General features: G+C 57.8%; 1 protein-coding gene across 3 annotated transcripts in view; it reads left to right on the top strand.

The window, feature by feature from the left end:
- Nucleotides 1-17,421, top strand: part of LOC118880542 — a 55,145-nt gene that overhangs the window by 21,077 nt on the left and 16,647 nt on the right. The window contains exon 4 of one of the 3 annotated variants that reach the window (XR_005016330.1): nt 2,200-2,726. The exons of the other annotated variants lie outside the window; for them this stretch is intronic. The gene's annotated coding sequence lies outside the window, so the exon portion shown is untranslated. Of the gene's footprint in view, nt 1-2,199; nt 2,727-17,421 lie in introns of those variants that run through there. 3 annotated transcript variants of the gene reach the window in all.

The raw sequence follows: 17,421 nt of genomic DNA, 5'->3' as shown, positions 1-17,421 counted from the left end.
ATGTTGATTGTGGAGATGATGATGGTGATGATAATAGTGATGGTGATGATGGCAGTGATGAAAGTGTTGATAATGGTGGCGATAGAGGTAATAGTGATGGTGGTGGTGGAGATGATGATGATGATGTTTATGGTGATGATGGGGATGATGGAGGTAATGGTGGCGGTGATGACGATGGTGATGACGGTGACGACGATGGTGATGACGGTGACGACGGCAGTGATGATGAGACAGCAGTAGCAGCAGCCTCCTCCACCCCTGGTCAGGGGTCCAGGTCAGCTGAGGGGACCAGAACAAGAGTGCTGGCTCGTTAGGGACTTGGCTGACTTTTCCTCTGCTCCTTTGCTGTCTGATCCCTCCGCCTTTTCCACGGTCCCGTGCAGACTGTACCCCCTGGGTTCCTCCTGTCTGTCTTCAGACAGGGCTTTGGTCTGTGCTATGTCCCATCCCAGGGATGAGGACCATCCAGGCTTCAATGTCCCTCAGCTGTATCCCAAGTCCTCCACGGATGGCCACTCCCAGTCTGGTCAGTTGAGGGGGGTGAGTTTCCATCTTGGAAGGGTAGGCCACCTCTCCCTGGTCCCCTCACCAGAGCAGCCCCTGCAATGAGGTGAAAGCTGGCAGCTGCTGGACCGCTGTTTCCAAGGCTGGCTGCAACCAGGGGCCTTATCAGGCAGGACTCATCCCTCTGACTCTCCCCTAAGCCCACCCTCCTGGACCCAGCTACATCTTCCCAACTTCTTCCTTAAGAGCAAGTAATTGGGATTTGAAATTAAGATCAATTTGGAGGTTCTAGAAATCCTGCAGGGACCCCATGCAGCCATGGTGCAGTTTCTATTGGAAATGAACCAATCTGTGAGCCTCTGCCCCTAACTGGCCCCCAGCCCACATGGGCACTGGTTGGGGAGCCCACGCTCCCCTTCCCCCCGTGACAAGGAGCTGGCCGAGAACACAGGACACAGGCCCTTCCCGGAGGTGTGGCCTGGTTATTCTCCCCACGCTTCCTAGTCTCCTCCAGACCCTCCAAAGGCGTCCATGCCCCGCCCTGGCCTCCTCCCTCCCACCACACCCTGCACCAGGCACTCAGTGGGTACCAGGCATGGGGCTACGCTCACCTTTTTACGGGTGACAGAACTGAGGCCCACGAGGCCGACCTCTCCAACCTCTGAGCCCGGATGCTTAGCCACGAGGCCACGGGCCCAGCTCACCTCCGCCTCCCACCGTGTTCCAGCCACATGAGCTCCCCCTCAGTCCCGCTCCTGTGTACTGGCACAACGTTCTGACACTAGCAAAACAGTCAGCCTTTCATGTTCCCTTGATGCCTCCCATCTCTGGGGCTGAGCCCTGAGCTGCCTCGAGGCCCCTGGGTGGGGAGGAGGGAGGACCCCATCCGGAACAGACGGGTGAAAGAAAGGTCAGCCCAGGGTGCAGGGCCAGCTCACAGCGAGGGGGATGGTTGGGACAGCCCGGCTCTGTGAGTGAGGACATCCTCTCGGTTCCCTTGACTCCTATTTAGCATTTCAACGGCCAGGCTGGCAGTGATGTCCTTGAGTCTTGCTGATGAGTGAGGGCGAGAGATTCCTGGATGGGGTGCAGTAAAGGGGAGTTCTGGTCCTGGTGACGGTGGAGAGGCAGGGAGGTGGGGAGGGGGCCGGGGGGAATAGCCAGGACCTCTGGCGTCCAAGGGGCTTTGGGTGTGGGGACACACGAGAACTTGGGGGCTTCCGCCCTGGTGCAGTGTGGGGAGACTGAAGGCCCCTCGGCTGTGCCCTGCCCACTTCTGACACAACATAGGCAGGAAGAAGCCAGGAAGATGGGCAGGACAGGGTCCTGGCTCCGCGTGCCCTGTGTGGGTGTTCGGTACGCTTGGAAGTCCCGGAGGCTGCAGATCAGCAGGGACGGGCCATCAGGGATGGAGAGGCCACAGCCTGGGTGGACGTTGTGACCGGGGCAGACGGCCTTGCGAGAGGACGATGCGGAGCCGTCCTCGTGAACGTGGCAGCAGCGTGGATGCCCGGTCCTCCCCGCGGACGTCCCAGCAGGACCAGCAGGACCTGATACGCTCCCCAGCTTGGCAAGCAGCTCCCAGCTTTTAATTTGTGGGAGAAGCGACCTTTTATATTTCAGATCACATGAAGTTAATTTGCACTCCAAGTTCAAGAGAGCTCCTGAGAAGGTACAAATGTGATTTCTTAGCAGCTGTTCCTGTAGGACTCAGCATGACAGAAATGATGAGAAGTGAGGATTCATTTTTAGAGAGAAAGAGACGCTCTCTTCCCAGAGCCGGCCCTGGATGGCGGCATCAGATGGGAGGAGCTGCGGGAGCGTGGGGGGCCACCTGCGCACCTCGTACGACGTCGCTGACCCACAGCTGTCCTGTTGCTGCTTGAATACCACCAGTGATGGAGAGCTCACCACCTTCAGGGCAGCCACATCTAATGCTGGTCAGGTTGGCTGTGGGAAGGTCTCTCCAGTGTTGGTCAAATCTGCTTCTGTTGATTGTGTTCTGCCCTCTGAAGATGTACGAATCACCCCCCCCCCTCCTCCTCCTCCTGCCTGTCTGGTGTCTGAAGGTGGTCAGCTCATCCTCCCCTTCTGCTGACCACCTCCAATTCCTTAACCGTGTGTCCTAAGCTGGTGTCCGGGTCCTCCCATCCTAATCTGCCAATGTCCCTAAAGTCAGGCACTCGGAACCAAACAGAATGTTCCTTTTTCTGACCAACCGGCCAAGAGTCCTATCACTTTCCTGCTTCTGGACACTGCACCTCCAGCCAGATGGCCAAAGATCACCTTGAGCGTGACCTTTGAGGTGCGCTGCTGGCCTACCTGGTTGACATCCAGGGAGAAGCCACATGTGACCGGTTCCGTGCCAATTGCTGTGGGAGGTTGGGCAGGGGACGTGGCTGCGGGAGCGGTAGGTCTAGTCCAGGCACCAAGCTGACACTGATGCGGGCTGTGGTTTTAGGGCGAACCCAGCTGTCACGTCTTCCCTGCCATCCCGGCCCATACCCATCTGGGCCCTGATGATTGGACCAGGGCTGGTCACCTGACTTAAGCTAGACCAATCACATCAGCAGTTGGGGTAGCAGGTCAGTCCCTGCAGGTGGCTGCGGGGCAGCTTTATTCCCATGGGGTCTGGGAAATCTGATGTCCATTTGCAGAGAAAGAAGAGAGATGGGGTGGGGGAAGCCATGCGGAGAGAGAGGAGTAAAACGTGAAGCACGTGCAGAGAGGTGGGGGTGGGCGCACACCCCCAGAGCCCCCCTGTGACACCCGCCCTCCCAGCCACGAAGACCCACAAGGTCCCACGGGGAGGGAGAGGGGTGCTGGGGGTCTGGCTCTGCGCCCTTCCTGGTGCCAGGATTCTCCAACATCCTTGGGACCCACCTCAACCTTGAGGAAAGATCCAAGGCAACCCAAAGCCCCCACCTCTCAGGGTCCCACCCTCCTTGCTGCCCAGGGTGACACAGGCCAACAGACAATGAGGGGCTGACAGCCCATTGCCTGGGGCTCCTGGAGGCTGTGTCATCTTGTAACTTTTGTAATTTTTTCCCGCCACTCCTTGGGGATGTTTACTGGCTACTGGCCCTGTACCTGCCCAGGTGTGGAACCCGCCAGTTGGGGCCAGGGGAGGATTGTCCAGGTTGAGGCAGCACGATTCAGTGCTTGGCCAAGAGTGGTTAAGACCAGCGTGGGTTCAGCCTTTCCTGGGCCCTGCTCTGGCGTGAGCAAGGGGCCTGCCCTCTCTGAGCCCCCAGTCTCTCCCCTGCAGAACGGGGACAGTTATGTCCCCCACCTCACAGGCCTGCTGTGGCTGCTCTAGGAGCTCTAGGAGCCAGTGTCGGTAGAGCGCCTGGCACAGAACCAGTCCCGTGGAAGGCAGGTCCACGATGGGAGGATGCCTTGCAAGATGGCGCACTCACGTGGCTGGCAGGGGGTGCTGGCAGAGGGCCAGAGGCCTCAGTTCCCCTCCACGTGGGCCTCCCCCCGGCCCCCACTGCACCACCCCTGTGCTCCGGTGGCAGGCACATCGCCTTTTATGATCCCAGCCTCAGACGTCAGACAGCAGCTGTTATGAGCGGAATTGTGCCCCCTCCAAATTCGTGCGCCGGCGTCCTAACCCCTAGTAGCTCAGGATGCGATTGTGGTGGAGACGGGGTCTTTAAAGAGAGAATTAAGGTAAAACGAGGTCATGTGTGTGGGTCCTAATCCAGTCTGACAGGTGTCCTAATAAGAAGGGGAGATTAGGACACAGACACACACGGAGGGACGACCACGTGAGGACACGGGAGAAGACGGCCATCTGCAAGCCAAGGAGAGAGGCTTGGGGAGGAATCACCCTGCCCACACCTGGATCTTCGGCCTCCGGAGCTGAGAGGAAATAAATGTCTGCTGTTTACGCTGCCGGGTCTGTGGTATTTGTTACAGCTGCCGCGCTGACCGAGAGCATCTCTCAGCTGCACTCTATCCATTAAGGCGATCGGAGGCCCGCCCAGGCTGAAAGAGGGGCCACAGGTGACCCCACCCCTTCGTGGGAAGGTTCTGGAGGAGCAGGTGGTCCGGGAATATCGATGGTGGGAAAGACCGTGTGCTACACTGACGCACACAGATTACCCAGGAGCGGGACTCAGGCAGGTAGTGCGGAGGGGCAGGCAGCCGCGAGGAGGCCTGCTGCATCATAGACGCGGGACGAGGGGGCGCGGGGCCGAGCGGGGCCTCGCCAAGCCGCCTAAGCTGCCGGCTGCGAGGGTGGTTGACAAGCGGGGCTGGGCCCAGGGCCCAGCGTGTAACATCTGAGAGCACAGTCCCGCGGCCCCGGAGGCAGGAGGTGCAGCCGGAGAGCAGGGCGCTTCGCATACTCTGCGAGGCAGAGGACGGGGAGGTCCCTCCGAGGACTGCCCGGCCCCGCCCCGCCCCCAGGCACCGGCCCCGCCCCCAGGCACCGGCCCCGCCCCGGCTCTGCCGTCTCCGCCCCCGCCACGCCCCCCCCTCCCCCCGGCCCCGCGCCCCCGGCTGTGCTGTCTTTGCCACGCACTTCCGTCCCCCACGAGGTACCTCTAGGCCGCCCGCGGCAGCCTCAGGTTTTGTGTGCCGTGCTGGGCCACGTCTCAGTGGGTTTTATTCCTCTCATTATGCTGTTTAACAGGCTATTACAGCCTCTCAGACAGCGTGGGGAGGTGTTGTCAAAGGGAGAGGCTGGAAGACAGTGACTTAGGCGAAGGAGGGGCTCTGGGCTGCGATTTCCCGGAGCAAAGCCGAGGCCCCGGGGTGGGCGGGCGACCGGAAACAACTGCTGAGAGACCCTCGGCGGGGTGTCCTCCAGGTCCCACCTGAGTGCACATGGGCTCGGGCAACGCCCAAGCTGAGCTCGGCTTCAGGACTGGAAAATCAAGACTTCGCCCCTCTTTTGTCTGTTTCCTCTTCTCCCAGGCCCATTGGGTCACCTCATTCATTCATTCACTCACTCATCCATGACAGGGCCCTTTGGTGCCAGAGGACACAGAAATGAATGAGACAAAAAAATCCCAGTCTCCTGGCACCGACCAGACACAGCACAGACGCGTGCCCTAAAGCACCACTCTTGTTTCCTTTCTTTTATCTTCAAAATCGATTCGTTTTCAAGCAGTCCAGCAGTTCAAATGGTTAAACACAGAATTACCCTACGACCCAGCAATTCCACTCCTTGGTATTTGCCCACAAGAAAGGGAAACACATGTTCACAGCAGCATATTCACAACAGCCAAAAGGTGGAAAGAACCCCAATGTCCATCAGCCAATGAGCAGATGATAAAATGTGGTCTGTTCACACAGAGGAATATTATTCAGCAAATAAAAAGGGACTGAGGTCCTGATACGTGCTTCAGCCTGGTTGAATCTGAAAACGTGATGCTCAGTGAAAAAAGCCCTCCACGCAAGGCCCCAGAGTGTGTGATTCCATTTATGTGAAACGTGGTGAGCAGGGCTGGGAGGGGTGGGGAAATGGGGTGATGGCCGAGGACTTCAGGAATGCTTTCTGGTGTGATGAAAATGTTCTAAAATTGATTGGTGGTGGTGGGTGCACACCTCTGGGCAGGTACTAAAAACCTTCGAATTATGCGCTCCGAGTGGGTGATTTGTGCGTGAGTTATAGCTCAGTAAAGCTGTTGGAAAATCACAATGCCTACCTTCACAGGGGTGTTAAGGGTATTAATTATTCTCTGTAAAATATTTAAAATAGTGCCTGGCACGTGCTAAATGCTCAGTAAATGTTAGCTATTTAAAAATAGTAAATTCCTTTTAAGCACTTGAAACCCCGGGCGCTGGTGCCGCGCCTTGCCTCCTGCTGTCCATCGGAGACACTCTCCCCTTTGATTTCTTTGAGTATCTGGGTTTCATAACCAGCTCCTCTGCCCGTGTGTGTTTTTTTTTTAATGAAGTTCTATTTTCTTTTAAAATTTATTTATTTTATTTTTGGCTGCCTTGGGTCTTTGTTGCTGCATGTGGGCTTTGTCTATTCGCCGCGAGTCGGGGCTACTCTTTGTTGCGGTGTGCGTGCTTCTCATTATGGTGGCTCTTCTTGTTGCGGAGCATGGGCTCTAGGCGCGTGGGCTTCAGTAGTTGTAGCACACGGGCTCTAGAGCGCAGGCTCAGTAGTTTTGGCGCACGGGCTTAGCAGCTCCGCGGCATGTGGGATCTTCCCGGACCAGGGCCTGAAGCCGTGTCCCCTGCATTGGCAGGCGGATTCTTAACCACTGCGCCACCAAGGAAGCCCCTGTCCGTGGTTGTAGTATCGCCTTTGAGGGGCCCTGGCATGGCCACCTCCCCACCCCCCCACCTTCCCCACCCCCCCACAGGACCCAGACTCTCAGGTTACGTGGCCTCTTTGGGGGTGGCCCCCTCCCTGTCCCCCCCCTCACTCGTCCCAGGCCCCAGCGCCCCTTCCCCCCTCGCGCATCTGGACGAGGCCAGCAGCGTGCCGCACACACGCTCGCAGCCTCGCCCCCGTGCCTTGCTTGCCCCCCGAGAGGTAATTTGGACAGACAGGTGCCCTGGAGGCTGGCGCTGGGTTCGGCTCCCGGGACCCGGGCTGGGGGCCGCCCCCACGAAGCTCGTGGCTTTCTGACCCAGAGGATAGGCTGGCAAATCCATGCGTGAACTTTTGCAGATACCAGGAAACTGGCAGAAAGGCTAATAATTTACATGACATTAAAACCGTCCAACTTTGTCTGAGTAAATTAGAAGGATAAAATGAGATTTATTAAGGGCAAAGCCAGAGCAGTCCAACAAGAGAAAGAGTCAGAAATAGAAAAGGCAGGAGTTTGGAACGATGTTAACCACGGAGAAGTACTGGGAGGTGGTGTCTGATGAGAAATGACATGTTAATCATCGTAATGACCGCCTCTCCCCGTCGCCCCGGGGAGCCCAGAGCAGCCCAGGGGCTTCGGCTGAGCCATCCTGCCCGGCTCTGCGAGGCAAGAGGGCAGCCTCTTGGTCTGGTCTGGCAGCTGGTGGCACCGGCCAGGGGCTGGGGCCTGTCACAGAGCTCCAGTTCCCAGCAGAGACCAGAGACCCAGCCAGGTGAGCGGCCCTTGGAGCCCCAGCAGCATCTTTACATGTACTGAGCACCTACTGTGTGCCAGGCAGGGGCCGGAACACTTTGAAATACATTTGTTGAGCACTCACCGTGCGCCGTATTCAAGAAGTGCTGCAATGACTGTGTAAGTCAGGTTTGTGGGTGCTCACTCCTAGTTTGTGGGTGAGTAGCCAGGCTCGGAGAAGGTCAGCAACTTGCCCAAGGTCACACAGCCAGGAAGTGGCAGAGCCAGGGCCCAGAGCTGCTGGATTCTGGATCCCACAGTTCTCCCGGCCGTTCAGCAGCGGTGTGCAATGCCTGCTGTGCACGGAACCGAGGGTGCGGGGCGGGCACGGTTCCTGCCCCCAGGTGGTGTGGCCCAGAGGCCGAGAAGAATGAGCCAACGGGTAGTGATGCTGCATGCGACGACTCCTCTGCTGGGGTGACCCCAGGGGCTACAGGGGTGCATGGGAGGTCCTTGAAACCCACCCTGTCCTGGGTGATCAAGAAGAACGGCCGGAGCTTTAGCCGAGCCACGGGCGTGTGATATGGCGGAAATGCTCCAAGCCGATGAAACAGCAGGTTCAAAGCCAGGTGTCCTTGGAGAGCTGCAAGTCATTCCTTCCCAACTGAGCCTCTGGCATGAAGGGACGGCGGGGACAAGTGTGGCTGGGGGGGTGGGGAGAGATGTGGCGTGGAAGCCGTGCCAGGGAGTTTGGGTTGTATCTTACGGACACTGGGGACCCCTGCCCACTCACGCCCCTGTCTGAGGACGAGGGTGAGGAGGAGGGCCCCTGGGGGAAGAGAGGGGCCTGGCCTGAGTGGGCAGCAGGCCAGTTGAACCTCATGGGCTCTGAGCAGGGTCGCCAGGCAGCTCAGGTGGCCCCAGGCTGGAGTCTCCCTGACGGTGCTGGTCACCGTCCCCGGCTCCCAGGGCGCCTCGCAGCCCCATTCTGCAGGGCCTGGTCCCAGCACACCGACACAGCTCTGGGCTTCCTCACAGACCCCACGTGTGGGGCTGTCCCTGGGCTCAGGCTGTGCTGGCTGGTCGTCCAGAGCTAGCCGTGCCTGTGTGCCCAGCCTGGACACCCCCAAAGGAGGGGACGGTGGGGCCCACACCCCTCACATGCTCCTTTGTCTTTCCAAGGGCCTGGCCATGCAGTGAGTGTGGGCTGCCAACAAGCTGGGGGAAAGGCTGAACCAGCAACTTTATCCGCATTTGCATTTGAGGAAAGTGAGGCTCAGAACAGGGTCGGGAGCTGTGCACTGAGAACTTACGTCAGGGAAGCCACGTGGGCCCGATGCTCTGGTTGGTTTTCCCCACACCCTTAATGAGGTCCCCGTCAGACCAGCTGAGGCTGACCCAGGGAGGCCATGCTGGTGATGAGGGAGAGTAGAGACCTCCCAGCACCCCAGAATTTGACCAGCCCCCCAGGGTGGGGATCTACACGGGGACAGGCCCCGGGGCCCCCTAGGAGCCTCAAAAACAGCTGCCCCGGACCCAGCTGTCAGAGAGAACACTGAGGAGGTGGGGTGGGGTCTGCTGGGCCACGGCTCCGGGAGTGCAGGGGTGGGGACCGGCCCCACTGCAGAGCTGCCTGAGGAGCTCTAATGATGGCTCATGTCAGAGCCGGCCCTCGGCTCTCACCGCCCTGCGTCTCCGGTGGCACCACGCCAATTAAGGATGAGTTGAGTGTATCATTAGTTTCCGAATCGTCAGGATTCCAATTAAGGGCATCTTAGATCCACTTGAGCGGCTCTGCTGATCATCCAGGCTGGAGAAGTTGGGCTGGGATGGAGGTACCTGCTGTACGCTGACAAGCTGTAATGGGGCTTTGCCAGACAGGGGGCTGGATTAAATTGGCACAGCGAGGCTGAATTCCTGGCTCCGCCTGCGTGCCGAGGGCCTTGGTCTCCTGACCGGTTGGTGCGAGTGTCCTTCTCCTGGGGGTGATGGGCCAGAATGACTGGAGGTCCCCTGGGAGATAGTTCCAAATGTCACATTCCCATCAGACCTGGCCCTGAGGGGCCATCTGGTCTACCCCTTCATTGACAACAGGAGAAACGGAGGCCCCTCAAGGCCACAAGAGACCCTAGAGGTGGACCTGATCCAGACCCTCAAGCAGATTGGAATCCCCTCCACTGTCCCAGCCAAGTGGCCATTTACTTAGGCTTCTTTTATGACAACAAGACCACTCCTCCTCCCATCAGGGCTTGTTCCCTGTGTCCATTGGGGTTTTTATCTGCAAAGGAGGTGACTTTGGCCACGTGCAGATCTGGAGGAAGAGCTTTCCAGGCAGAAGAAATAGCAAGTGCAAAGGCCCTGGGGCGGATCAGAAACGTGGGTCAGAAATGTGGCCCGGGGGACTTTCCTGATAGAGTGGTGGTTGAGAATCCGCCTGCCAATGCAGGGGACACGGGTTCGTTCCCTGGTCTGGGAAGATCCCACATGCCGTGGAACAACTAAGCCCGTGCGCCACAACTACTGAGCCTGTGCTCTAGAGCCCGCGAGCCACAACTACTGAGACCATGTGCTGCAACTACTGAAGCCCGCACGCCTAGAGCCTGTGCTCTGCAACAAGAGAAGCCACCGCAATGAGAAGCCCATGCACCGCAATGAAGAGTAGCCCCTGCCCTCTGCAACTAGAGAAAGCCCGCGCGCAGCAACGAAGACCCAACACAGCCAAAAATAAATAATAAATAAATAAATAAAACTATCAGTAATAAGATAATTAAATTGAAAGTCAGGTTTGAAAAAGAAAAAAAAGAAATGTGGCCCGTGTGGCCACTGGAGCAGGAGGAACTGAGGGCAGGGAGGTAGAGAAAGGAAGCCCCGCAGGCTGGGGTGGGGAGGGACGTGAGAAGCCACGGGGCTCTAAGCTGGGGAGGGACGTGATCTGTGCTCTGAAGGCTGGAGCTGCCTCCTCACTGGGGAGTGGAAGGCGGGAGAACATGGAGATCCCGGTGTGGCCACTGGCTGGAGGGGGCACTGGGGCTCCTGGACTTGCTCTGGCCTTGGGGGTGTTGCTGGGAAGAGGGTATGATCAGAGGTTTTGGCCTGAGCCACTGCCGAGGAGCACAGAACGAGGCGCTCTGTTTGAACACATCCCGTTTGAGCAGGTCTAGGGTAAGGGCAGTGGATCTGAAGGTCTGGGGAGAGGCGGGGGCCGGAGCTGAGAAGGGAGCAGGGCCGAGAGGTAAACCATCCACACTGCAGTGCCGCCTCCACCCAGGAGACTGAGATCCAGCCCGGAGGGTGGGGGTGGTGGTGGAGTGGCCTGGTTTGGACCCAAGCTCAGTTCCTCCCCACCTGAGTGTGGCCTCGTGGGGGTCCTGTGTCCTCCTGGGGCCTCAGTTTTCTCACCTGTGAAATGGGAGCACACCCCTCCTTTGTAGGCAACCTCTCTCTGGCCACCGGCGTGGTCCCCCTCTCGTGGGCGTGGCTCCCTAGCTGGCCAGCTCCTTCTGCCCACGGGTGGCTTCTGGGGCAGGTGCCAGAGACCCCCCCCCCCACCTTTGCAAACTGCAGTGCCCCAAGTGCTGGGCGTGTGGGTGCTGCCCCCCCCCCAACTGTCTCCTTCTCCCCTGCGCAGACACACCCGGGGGAAGGGGCTCCAGGGCCCACGCTGACATCCGACCTCCCGGGTCACCAACCTGGGACCACCTCTCATTTGACTTGCTTTGGATGAGGACAGGTCTCACCTGAGCGTCCCTTATGGCCTGTGACCTGGGACTACTTGCCCCAGGTCCCACCCTCCCCACACCTCGGGGGGCTTGGGGTTGCTGCTGCTCTGCGACCTCCGGGGTCAGGAGGGTCTCGACACAGCAGGGTGCTGCGCCTTCCCTGGGGAGGCCCGGGCACTAAGTGTGATTTAAGCCCAGGTCTGGTGTAGGCAGTCGTGTCCTGAGGCGGGGGTGGGGCTGTGGCTCCCGGGTGAGAAGCCCTCTCCTCGCTGCAGGGGGTTGAGGGGAAGAGGCCCTGCTCGGGGCAGAGACACGGAAGGGGTTGGAGCAGAGCCGGGCCTGCGGTTGACCTGGGAATGGAGGTCAAGCCGCTCCTGGAACCATTAGGAGCATTCTCCACTGGCTGAGGGGCGCAGACAGTGACGTGATGAGCACCTGTGAGCCCAGCACGCAGGCTGAGCAGACGTAACGTTCCGACACGTGCCCTTTTCTCAGATCTTTTTTCAGCATGGCTCAGTCCCCCAGTGTTTCTGTGTGTTTACAACACGTGCTTACATCCCAGCAGCCTGCAGAGTCGATGTTTAAACTTGACATAGATGGTACCTTGCGTCCCTGACATTCAGCATTGCTTTTCTGCTCAAATATGACCCTCCCGAGACTTACCCGAGTCGGTCCATGTCTGGTTCGTCCGTCGGTCATCTGTTTACATTAACCGCGGTCCAGGGCTCCCGCGTGAACGTCGTTCATTCATTTCCCGCGAAATACACACGGTGCTCTTCGCAGTGCTTCTTGACCACGCGCCAGTCCCAACACACGCGGGCGAGGGGTTCCGCTGCGCAGCCAGGAGATCACCCGCTGGGTCCCGGGCAGGTGTGTGCAACTCCAGGAGAAACGGCCGGACGGTTTTTCGAAATGATGGCACCATCTGCCGTCCCGCCTCTGGGAGAGTTCCCGTTGCTCCAGAACCTCACCAGCGCTCCGTTCCGTTGGACCTGAACGTCTGCCCAGCTGGTGGTTGTGAAGAGGCATCTCCCTGGGGATCTAAGCTGCGCCTCCCCGGTGGCGCCCGCAGTGGAGCCTGCCGCCAGACTTCCTCCCCTGGGGCCCTGGCGCGTCCTGTTCCCATCCCCGGCCGGCTCCCCGACTGTCCTTCTTTATGGACGTGCAGGAGTCCTCCGCGTAGCCTGGGTGTTAATGCCTCGTGGGTTACGCGTGTTGTAAGTATCTCCTCTGTGTCCGGTGGTCTTGTTGCTGTGTTTACGGTGTGCTCTGTCATGCCAAGTGCTCTAATTTTGCTCTGCTTGGATTCATCAATCTTTCCCTTCATTTTTTGTTGGTTTAAGAAGTCTTTCTCCACCCGGAGATGGTAAGAAAGTTTTCCCTGCGCACTTAGGCCTCTAACCATCGGGGTCGCATTTCATAGTGATGTGAGGTGGGGCCTCACCTGGTGATTTCGGTCCAGGGGCTGATTTCCCAGGTCCCCTCATTGCTTGGTCCCTCTTTCCCCTCTGATTAGTATAGCCGCCATCTCCTTGTGGTAAGCGGGGTGGTTTGAGTTCCTGGAAGCCCTAGGGGAGGGGAAATGTGGAAGGGGAGAGAGATGAGGGGTCCTTGAGGGAGCAAGGAGGCCATCTGAGGTGGAGGCGGCTGGGACGCTGGGACGATGTGGCAGATGGGGGATTCCTGGGGGAGGGGCTCTGGGGATGCTAAACACTTAAATGGGACACTTTTGAGGGATGGGCAACACCGGGATGTCTGTGTTCTGTGATAGAAGCTTCCTTGGACCCCGAAACCTTGTGATGAGCCTCCTTTGCACACAGAAGCCTTGTGTGAGGGTCAGGCCTCTGGGGGGGGTGGGGGCGGGCAAAGCACAGGCCCTGGAGTCAGGAGGCCCAGCCGCCCTGCCAGCTGAGACCCTGGCCTCCTGCAGGCTCCCCACCTGTGAAGTGGGGTGGGGGTGGAGGGCTCCCTGCCCTTGACCTCGGCCCCAGCCTCACCGTCCACCTGCTGGAGGGGGTCACCCAGCCCGCTGAGGGACCGGGGCTTGCTCAAGGCCACACAGAGTTACAGGAGTGAAGACCAGGCCTGGGACTCCGGGCTCCCAGCTGGGGCCCCCTCTCGTGCAGGACAGCTACCCCAGCCCTCGGGGAGGGGACACTCGGACCCCCTGGTGACACTGCCTCCCAATCGCCTTCCCCACCTTGGTCCCCCCCCGCACCTCCCCGCTCAGCCACCAGCGCCAGTCCTCACACCGCGGTGCCCAGCGGGGCTGGCAGCTCAGATAGGAAATCAGGGGCTGCCTGGGAGGCTGGGCGGGCAGGAGTCCTGGAGCCCTGGGTTGGGGGCGTCTGCTTCCTGGGGCTGCCCTAACAAAGCACCACAGGCTGAGCGGCTTAAACAACAGAGATTGATTTTCTCCCCGTCCTGGAGGCTGGACATCGGAGATCAAAGTATCAGCAGGGCTGGTTCCTCCTGAGGCCTCTCTCCTTGGTGTGCAGATGGCTGTCTTCCCCCTGTGTCCTCCTGGGGTCGTCCCTCTGTGTGTCTGAGTACTAATCTCCTTTTCTTATAAGGACCCCAGACACGCTGGATTAGGGCCCACCCACGTGACCTCATTTTACCTTAATTCTCTTTAAAGGCCCCGTCTGCATACACAGTCACATGCTGAGGTGCTGTGGGTAGGGCTTCAACACATGAAGTTGGTTGGTGGGGGACACAGTTCAGCCCATAATGGGGGGGGGACAGAGGAGGGCCACAGGAGAGGATGGAGGGGGGTCAGGGGCAGCGGGCATCTGGCCCCGTTACCTGCACTGAGCCTTTGGAGGGGTGGGCGCTCTGGGGTAAGAGAGGGCTGTGCCGGTGTGATGCCTGGGGCATGGGGCGTGCTTTGCGGGTGATGGGGGTGTCGGGGGCAGAGGCCCCCCCACTGGGGCCTTGGGCAGCACCCGGGGGACCTTCCGGCCCCTGGGTGGGAGGCGCATGCTGTCCCCTGGCCACACAGCAAAGCAGAGAGAGCCCTGGAGGCCATGTGACCACAGGGACCGAGGTGACTTGTGGGGTCTTTAAGGACGTGGGCCACACCCGAGGGCCATGGGGCAATGCCCCAGGGCAGGCGGTGGTACACACAGAAGAACTCAGACCCACGTCTGCGGGGAGAAGCGAGGGGAGCTCAGACGGACAGCGGCCGAGTTCCCGCCGTGGGGGAAGCAGTGCCTCAAGGCCGCCCTTCGGCCGAGTCACAGAGACTCATAAATCGTCCTTTCCTTGCGCACCTCAGCCTGGGGGCCAGTGTCTGTGTTTTATTGCTTCTCCCGGGGGCCACGTATTTTCCCCAGAGCCTGGGATTAAGTCACCAAGAAAGACCAGGGACCCCAGGCGGGCTGGAAGGGGAGGGGTCCCGGATGCCCATCATCTCCCCACCTGCTCTCTCCCAGGCCTGTAATTGGATCTGGAGCCTGAGAGCTTTGGCCTGGGGATGGGGGTGGATAATGGGACCCCAGGTCTCAGGCTCTGGGCTAAGCCTTGGGTGGGGAGAGGCCGGGAGGGCACAGAGTGCAGAAGGCCCCCTGTGTGGCCTGCACCCCGGTCCCACGGGCCCCCTCTAGGCTCCGAGCCCCTCCAGCTCCGTGTGGGCCCTGGGTGGGCCTGCCCGCCCGTCGTCAGGGAAGATTAGGTGTGAGGCGGGCCTGGCTGCCTTTGAAGGCCAAGGCCGCTGAGCCCCTGGCGTTAGGCCTCTGCTTCTGAACTTGAGGGGATCTGGCACCAGCGTCTGGGCGGGGCGAGGTGGGGGAGGGAGGGGCAAGGGCAGGGGTCAGACCCACGGTCACTGCCTCACACCCCCTTTCACCACAGACCCCCGGCGGTGGCCCAGACATGGACTTTGTCTGAAAAGTGCAATATTTAAAAAAAAATTAGAATCAGCTGCCAAGATTTAAAGTGGAGAGGTTTTGCATTAAAATCTGATTGCTAGCTTTTCTTAGGAAACAAAGAGAAACCGAAGGCCAAGTGACACTGGGCTCCGTTCAGGTTTTGCTCAGACCCTCCAGGCCCAGCTCCCTCCAGGGAAAAGCCACCAAAGCCCCCACACCACCTGGCCCTGCTCCATCGTCCCCTGCCTCTCTCCCCATGCTCTTTCTGCTTCAGCCGTACCGCTCCTGGCTTCCTGCAACTTTGAGGCCTGCTGCTGCCTCAGGGCCTTTGCACTTGCTGCTGCTTCGACTTTCCTCCCCACCCACTCACACCCCATTTCACTGGGCTCTTTACTGTCATGTCGCCTCTCTTCTACTTGGGATTGCTGTCTGCCTACTCTCCGCCTCCCTCTCCTCTGCTCACTCATCACCAGGTGACACACGGGGCTGAGGGCTGACTGGCGGTTTCTCCGTGGGGTCTGGGCTTCCTCACAGTGCGGGGGCCGGGCGAGCATCTGGAGAGAGTGCCAGGCACAAGCGGTGTCCTCTCTGTGACCTGGCCCAGAATATACAGACTGCTTCTCTGCACCGTCCTGGCTGGTGGAGACATGGGTCCCCACCCAGATTCAAGAGGAGGGAGCACAGTTCAAAGGGGAGGAGTAGAGTCCTGACCACCACCAGGGACCAGGAATATAGCCGTGGCCATTTTTAGAAAATACAGCCAAGCACATCTTTGAATCCATGGTGCTCAGTGAGACCTTGGCGCGTGGATGGCCGCCCGCCCACTGGGGCCCCTGTGGACAGGAGCCCGCGGGCCAAAGCTCCTTCTTCCTGTGGCCTGCCAGGTGTCTGAGCTGTTGTGCCCACCTTCAGAGAACCCTCATTCCTTTCCCACCTCTCGGGCTCTCTGGACACTAGGTCCCTCTTGAAGTCCCTTTGCAGTCGGGCCCCCCTCTTCCCCAACCTCCAGTCCTTGCAATCACGGATCTCTTTTCTGTACTAATAGCTTGGACTTTTCTAGAACATCATATAAATATAATCATATAGCATGTAGCCTTATGTGTCTTTTTAGGATTTTAAGCAAATCCGGAATAGGACTTGCCTATTCTGGACATTTCATATCAATGGAATCACACAATATGTGGCCTTTTGTGTCCGGTTTCTTTCATTCAGCATCATGTTTTCAAGGTTCCTCTAGGTTGTAGCAGGTGTCAGTGCTTCATTCCTTTTTTTGTGGCAGAAAAATATTCCATCATATGAATAGACCACATTCTATTTATCTATCCATTCATCAGGTGATGGACATTTGAGTTATTTCCACCTTTTGTCTAGTGTGAATAATGCTGCTGCAAACGTTTACGTACAAGTTTTTGTTTAAACAACTATTTTCTGTTCTTTTGGGGTCTGTACATAGGCGTGTAATTGCTGGGTGACATGGTAACTCTGTGTTGAACATTTTGGAACTGCCAAAGTGTTTTCCACAGCGACTGCACCATTTTACATCCCACCAGCTTTCACGAAGTTCCAATTCTCTACATCCTTCCAACACCTATTCTTTTCTTTTCTTTTTTATTATTGTGGTCAAACTAGTAGGTGTGAAGTGGTACCTCACTGTGGTTTTGATTTGCGTTTCCCTAATAACTAATGATGTTGAGCATCTTTTCATGTCTTGTTGACCATTTGTATATCTTCTTTGGAGAAATGAATGTCTATTGAGATCCTTTGCTCATTTTAAAAATTGGGCTGTCTTTTTATTCTTGAGTTGTATGAGTTCTTTATACGTTCTGGGTACTAGACCCCTACCAGATATGTTTTGCAAATATTTTCTCCCATTCTGTCGTTTCACTTTCTTGGTGGGGTCCTTTGACGCACAAAAGTCTTAAAGTATGATGAAGTCCAATTTATCTATTTTTTCTTTTGTTGCTTGTGTTTTTGGTGTCATATCTAAGAAACCATTGCTAAATCCAAGGTCATAAAGATTTGCCTCTGTTTTCTTCCAAGAATTTTATAGTTTTAGCTGTCATGTTCAGGTTTTTAAATTTATTTTGAGTTAATTTTTATATATGGTGTGAGGTAGGGGTCCAGCTTCCTTTTTTTCGCGTGTGGCTCTCCAGTTGCCCCAGAACCATCCGTTGAAGAAACTATTTATCCCCATTGACTAGTGGTGGCCTGCTTGTTGGAGATCAGTTGGCCACAGACATATGAGTTTTTTCTGGACTCTCACTGATTGTTATGTCTATCCTTACACCGGTACCATGTTGTTTGATTACTGTAGCT

Source organism: Balaenoptera musculus, chromosome 15 (assembly GCF_009873245.2).
Source record: "Balaenoptera musculus isolate JJ_BM4_2016_0621 chromosome 15, mBalMus1.pri.v3, whole genome shotgun sequence".
NCBI lineage: Eukaryota > Metazoa > Chordata > Mammalia > Artiodactyla > Balaenopteridae > Balaenoptera > Balaenoptera musculus.
Note: the sequence above shows the minus strand (reverse complement) of the source record. Positions and strands in the feature narration are given on the sequence as shown.